The 7,248-nt window shown below is 40.6% G+C and overlaps 1 long non-coding RNA gene across 1 annotated transcript; it reads left to right on the forward strand.

Annotated features, from left to right (window-relative positions):
- The first annotated feature begins 4,011 nt into the window (after nt 1-4,011).
- On the forward strand, nt 4,012-6,273 carry LOC309497061. Its single transcript, XR_014205338.1, has 3 exons — nt 4,012-4,918; nt 5,876-5,941; nt 6,153-6,273. It is a non-coding gene; the product is annotated as an uncharacterized lncRNA (long non-coding RNA).
- The last annotated feature ends 975 nt before the right edge of the window (nt 6,274-7,248 follow it).

A 7,248-nucleotide genomic window follows, 5' to 3' on the forward strand; every position in this document is an offset into this window, starting at 1 on the left:
GACCAATGTCACCAATGAGAAACAAATTGCAGTAATCGACTGTCAGTCCTCTACTGGAGAAAATCTTGTTGTTTTGCTGAAAAAAGTTTTGGAAAAAATTGGCATTAACATCAAGAAATGCACTGGCAACTCAACAGATGGGGCTGCAAACATGCAAGGGCAGTACAAGGGATTTTCTGCACTTCTCAAACAAGAGGCACCAGCACAAGTCCATGTTTGGTGTTATGCACATATTCTTAACCTTTTGTTGGCAGAAACAACTGGAATTGTAGTGTCAAGTGCATCACTTTTCTCCCTGCTAAATGACATTGCCACATTCATACGTGAGTCCTACAAACGCATGAAAGTGTGGGAGGAGGTCAGTGAGGACAGGAGACACAGACGTATAGCTCAAATAGGAGAAACATGGTGGTGGTCCAAAGACCAAGCACTACGCAAAGTTTTTGTACATTTTGGAAATCCTGAGGGGGCACTTTTCATTGACCTTGTTACCACCATGGCGAAGATGGAGACAGACAATACAATGCAGCCGACTGTGAGAGTGAAAGCCAGAGGTTACATGGAGGCATTACTCAGATATGAACCACTGTCAAAGTACCTTCAGACAAGTGGCATGGACATGGTAATGGGAACTGAAGACAACTTGAAAAGGTTCGGCCGGGATTTTGAAGGTGTTAAAAATGCAGCAGATACATTTGTACAGTGGGCAAACAGCAATCTACAGGAGCAGGATGATTTTGACTTTGAAGTTCAAACTGCCCTCCCAGAAAAAAGGCAAAGAAAAAAGAAAGCCATGCCAGGTGAAATGGCAGAGGATGAGCCACTTTCAGATTCTTTGAAAGAATACAGAGTCAAAGTCCACAACGTCATCATGGACACTGTCCAAGATAGCATCTACCACCGATACACAGCAAGTGCAGGTCTGTGTTCAGATTTTGCTTGCATGGATCCTAAAATTTTTGCTGAAATACAAAAAAATGGGCTCTCAAAATCCGCTCTAGTGGAACTTAGCAAATTTTTGATCAACTTTGATGATCGTGCCACAGTGGAGACATTGCAGGCAGAGCTGACAAATTTGGCAACACATTGGAAAAGGCTGAAGATGTCTACTTTGGATAGCTATAGTGTAAAGACAGTGAAGGAAATCTCAGGAGAAGATGCCAACCTTCCAGGTGCTGATGAGGGCTTGGAGTTGGTGAGCACAGTTTGTTCAACTTGCAAAAACTGTGCAATATGTTGCCATATCCTGCTGTCTAAATACAGCCTTCTCACTGATGCCTATCATGTCATTGGACTGGGCTACAAATTTTTGTTGACATTGTCTGTGACTCAAGTAGCCTGTGGAAGAAACTTCTCCACACTGAAGCTTGTGAAGAACAGACTTAGGACCTCTATTCTGCCCTACTAAGGCAAAAGACCTTAACTCACTAGAGTGTGAAACTGAGAAAAATGACTTTAAAGTTATCTTAATGTCCTGACAATTGAGTTATATTTTATAGCACAATGTTATGATAACACTTAAAATGTAAGCAATATTAAACCTTTTGGACTCACTATGATAAAAATGGCTTCACATGTATCAACAAGAAGTTAAAGTAGTGAGAATAGTTGGAAAAGTATGAATGGTTTTAATTAACATGAATTTCATAAAACAAAGTTGATTAACATCACTAAAGTATAAAACATGTGGAACATTTAAAGGTTTTTTGAAAAACTGATTCTAAAACTGAAGTGTGTGTGTGTGTGTGTGTGTGTGTGTGTGTGTGTGTGTGTGTGTGTGTGTGTGTGTGTGTGTGTGTGTGTGTGTGTGTTTAAAGATCAGAGCTGTGTGAGTCTGCAGAAGGGCATGAGGCCTGATTGTTCCCCTCCCTATTCTTCATCCCCACAGTCATTTCGCACAGGTAGTGACCTCCAGAAAAAACTCCTGGTAGCTGGCATCAGGGGAACAAGATTCTGCAAAATCCCCTTCTTCTTCTTAATCTCCTCAACACCCAGGTCCTGAGATCTCAAGGTAAAGGGTATGCAGGTGCTGAACTTCTTTTGTAGGAAGTCCACCTCCATGAACTCTTCTGCCGTATGTGATGTCTTGACCCACATAGACCTTGACCCACGTCGCAGTTGGATCACTTTCAGGTCCACCAGTCTGGGCATTTTCTTCAGCTTTGCCATGGAATGGCCATTCACCCAGTCCCTGATGGCCTCGTTTTTGAGTTCCATGACCTCCATCTTCTTAGAATTTGAGTTTTTGACAATTGACACAAAATCCTCAAAATCATACACCACTCCTCCTGGTCTGCGTCTCATCTCTTGTTCCACGCCATGATGCACACTGTCAGCACTCATGAAAGTGTGACCAGGCTCAAAGAATTTTAGGGTGACATCTTCAGTTGCTACAAGATTGGAGTTGACCAAGGACACAAGAGATGAAAGAAGGCACCAGTTCTTGTTTTGGGCACTGCAGTTGTCAACCCAGTAGATTATGTGTTTGCAGTCCCTCTCTTTTTCTAGTGCCACCACATATGCAGATGTGATTTCCTTTGCACTCCGCCCTGCGATTCCTTCGTGCCAGACAACAGAGATGTTTTTCTTTTTGCTGGTCTTCCCTCCCACAGATGCAAATGTCTCGTGGTAAACACAGATGCGCCTGGTGAAGAGTGCAGATTTCACACCAGGCATTCTAAGAAGGATTATCACTTTCTGCAGGTCTACACTTCTGACTGACGTACTCTCGGGCCAGTCTCGATCTGCATCGGCACGGTAGTGTAGCCTGGTTTCAACAGCTTTTGGCTTTTTCCACTTGTCACACTGCGGACAGTTTTCTGGGGCCTCCTTCTGGTGCTTTTCCTTTGTGTGCTGGTCTTGCAGCAAACAGATTTCACACTCTTCCTCTCCGAGTTTGGCAAAACTGATGTTCTTAGAGCTTACAGCTTTTCGATATGTGTCATAGCCGCACTGGTGGCCTCTCTCCAAGTAGTCAGCAAACATCAGCTTGATGCTGATGTCACTGGGGAGATACCGGCGGCAGGGTGCATGCTCCCTCCTGTAGTGGCTGACAGTTGGATTAAAAGACTCAATATGAGCATATAAGGGTTCCAGGTCGAGCTTGTTTGCAGGCTCATGTCTCCCTCTCTGGTCAGCAGGTGGGGCTAGGGCTGATGTTAGTTCTTTGCCCATCACTGACAGGACTATGCTATCATTAGTTGGATGATAGCCTAGTGTAGAAAGGAAGAAGAGTTTGCATACCTGCTGTGGGTTTCCGCCTGCATCTTTCAGCCTATAGATGAAAGACCTGCTTCGCCTACTTGGATTTACACAGACCTTTGCCCTTGTGACCTGGCTGACACAATGAAATACATATGCTCTCTTTTCTTGGTAAGTAAGCTCCCAGAAATCCCACCATATCTTCCTTCGGTGGTCCTCTGAAAATTTGGCAGAGCATTGCCGCCGACACTTGATTCCACATGGGGCCCTTAATGGTGTTCTACTGATGGGCTCTGGAAGAGGAGCAGGAGTTGATGTTTCTGTGGCCTCAAAGCTTGGTACAAGTTCCTGGACAGACAAAGGTTGAGAGGTTGCCATCTCTGGGGCTGAGGCTGGTACAGCGGGTGTAAGTTGTGGGTCTGGTACATAGACGTGGATAAGCTCAGGGAGTGACATGGAGGGCTCAGCAGTCACAGAAATGAGGGCAGACAGTGCATCGAGGGAAGGCCCTGGTGCCATCAGTGAGAGTGGAATATGGAGTCTTCAAAAACTGGTGTGGCATCTGGTGTACTGGTCAGGAAAATGTCATCTGCTTCATATAAGAGGTCATCACTAAGATCTAGACAGCTATTCAAAATGGTCCACTCAAGTTTTGCAGGAGGCATGCATGAACTGTCCACTCTAGTTTTGCAGGGGACATGCTGCGGAATGTCCCCAGATGTAGGTGTAACAGAAACTGAAATTGATAAAAGAGCATTAATTAGAAACAAGCAACTAATTAATATTACATACAGGAGGATGTCTATCCCTCTTTAACCCTCTGAGGTCGAGAAACGCGCCCACGCGTTTTGCTGGATTTTTTTCACATAGCAGCAACATAAACTTAAAAAAATCCGTCATTTATGGTCATATAAATAAAATAAATACATGATTATAAACTATAGAGGGTCTTCTTTTTTGTGTGTACACTCACATTAACATCAAAACCTTGTTTTTATTTTTAAATAAATAAAATAAACAGGGTGCGCTTTCAGCTCACTCTGTCTCCGCAAAAATCTTTCTGGAACAAGTCTGGGAAATTAACTGCAACTCAGCGAATACTTATCACACAACCATGAAACATGCGTCTAAAGAAAGCTTTAAATTTCTACTTTTAAATAAAACAGTTCACATTCAAAACAAATATTCTCCTGCAATGTAATCTGTATGAAACTAAAGTGAAGTACAGTTTCTCCCGTCTCATCTAATTATCTGTAATTAGTTCACGCCCTCTCGCAGAGCGCGCTATTCATAAGATAATGTGCTGAGGTGATATGCAAAATAAGGTAAACGCCCCCTGAAATGAGTTCACACCCACTCGCTGAGCGCGCTATTCATAAGATAATGTGCTGAGGTGATCTATGCAAAATAAGGTAAACGCCCCCTGAAATGAGTTCACACCCACTCGCTGAGCGCGCTATTCATAAGATAATGTGCTGAGGTGATCTATGCAAAATAAGGTAAAAAGCCCCCTGAAATGCTTTAAAACCAGCAAGTTTCATTCACTCACTTTCCTGCGCCGTTGGAAGATGACGCGATACACCAGTGAGGAAGCCCTTCAGCTCGTCCTGGATAGTGATGAAGAGTTCACTTTTTCCTCAGAAGAAGAAGAGGACTCTGACAATGAACGTTTGTATTTTGAAGAGCGACTTGATCCAGGCGTGGATATTTCGGATGAGTAAGTCTTTTTAAATTTACTTGCATTAGTTGACAAGCTATTTTGTATAAAAGTAGGCTACATATTTTACTGGTTGGACCATTTCCATACTTGTCATTCAGAGTAATTATATTTAAATTGTCTAGGCTATGCTTTATAAAGTAGGAGAGAGGCTTCATGCAGTCTGTTTTCTTTCGTTTTTAATAGTTTTGTTTAAAATAACACATTTCGAGCTTTCTATATATTTCTCTGGTATTTTAGGCAAAGCTTATGAGTTTGGGTTCATTTATGAGGCCTCCAGTTCCTGCTATTTTTAATTCTTATGTTTTAAATACAGGCATTTGGTTGATGAAACAACTATTAAAATTAAGATACAATTAATACAAAACGAAATTCACTTTAAAGAAAGGCTTTATACAAAAAATAAACTTAATGAAATGGTCAAAATCTTCTCTGCCCACTCCATTTGTCTCGCGATTGCGCATGATCTTACTCATGCTTTTCACTTTTCATATAATCAACATAAATGAAATAAAAAAAATAATGATTTTATTTAAACCTAAATATGAACTAAATTGTTTTATTTAATTTTAATGACTAGGCTACAACACGTAGGCCAATTAGCCTACAGTACAGAGAAATTAGTTGACAAGCTATTTTAAATAAACGTAGGCTACAGATTGTACTGGTTGGACCATTTCCATACTATCCATTCAGAGTAATTTATATTTAAATGAAGAGTGCTTGCAAATATCTATTGCAAATGTGTGTATGTGCTGAAATGTGTAAATATGCCCAGCTGATGAATTGCAAATGTGTTAATGTTTGTGTTGTGCTATCTCCGTAATGGCCCATTGACACACAATATATGCCTACAGCACGTGTCTACAATTATTTGCATCAGTTATTCATATAGACTAATGGTAATATACTTTGAAATATTTATGTTATAATAGTTTTCAACTTTTTTTAAAACAGGAATGCTGCATCTCCTTCATCTGCAACTCGGAGGGCGCGCAGCAACACAGTTGAACGTCAGAAAGAGTAAGTACATATTTACCAATGTTTGTGCAATTTTGTTTATATACTTATTACAATATGAGCCTGTATGAATTTATTTTTAGAGGTTGGTTGATAATGTTACATTTTTTTCTTTGTGTTATCTTATCAGCATGCTAATGCCCATCAGTTGTGCATGTGCTGGAATAGTACTCTAAAATATATGATAATAATAGTTTTTAACTTTTTTTTAAAGGAATGATGTAGGTTGCTCACTCTCACCTCTCACTGCAACTCGCACTAAGAGGGCACGCAGCAACACAGACAGAAATCAGAAGGAGTAAGTACATATTTACCCACTATTTTACAGATGTTAGACCAATTTGCTCAGATGCAAAGAACATTTGCACAGTTGGTCGCAAGATCTGTGTGCTTTGCAAAGGACAGCTTGGTAAAAGGCAGGACACACCTTGGAAATGCCAGGCATGTAATGTTCACTTGTGTCTTCAGTTAAACAGGAACTGTTTTCAAGAATGGCACCAAGACATGTAACTATATTCTATCTGCCTTTATTTTAGTTTATTTTGCTCATTTTGCATTATTTTGCTTTATTTTGCTTAGAGCCCGCATCAACGGGGCATAAGCATTTACTGTGAGATACCTGCAAATTTAAAACATTTAGTTCCTCCTCATAGAGGAATTACAATAAAACAGTGAAAAACAAAACCTTTGAATCTCCTCTACTTTGTTCAGGCTGCCTCTCTTGATGGCCCATTAGTCATTGGGGGAGTGTCTGTCACACCCCTGGTCTGAATCTCATTAATATTGATGGGCGATTACCCCTCCCACGCATAAACCTCTTCTGACAAAAAAAACTGTTTTACAATGTTTAAATCAATGTATTGTTTTAAGAGAACGATCAGGCAGGATGAATTTCACATCATTTTGAAGCCAGAACTAGAAACGAAAACATACATTAGTCAAGAGGCTTCCCAGTAAACAATTACCGTCTTTCAACGTTGAAATATGGTTGAAAATAAGTCGGTCCGCCTTGGACTGGTTTACGACGTGATTTCAACTGCTAGTTTAGGCTGGACTGTTTGACTACGTGTTTTCAACTGACCATGTTTTCAACTCATAATCTAAACAGCTGTTATGCTAAAACAACGGAGAAAACAAATTACCAAACCATTCATATTATCTTAAATAAATGTAAAGAGTTTTACATATTCCGTCAAAGTTATAAAAAAAATACATGCGATTGAGGTACAATGAGGATTCATACATTGCTATAATTACCCCACCCCACCAGGTGGCGGTAATGCACAATTAGAGATAGTTGCCAACCGCCA

This window comes from Leuciscus leuciscus (genome assembly GCF_965113295.1).
Source record: "Leuciscus leuciscus genome assembly, chromosome: 4".
Taxonomy (NCBI): Eukaryota; Metazoa; Chordata; class Actinopteri; order Cypriniformes; family Leuciscidae; genus Leuciscus; species Leuciscus leuciscus.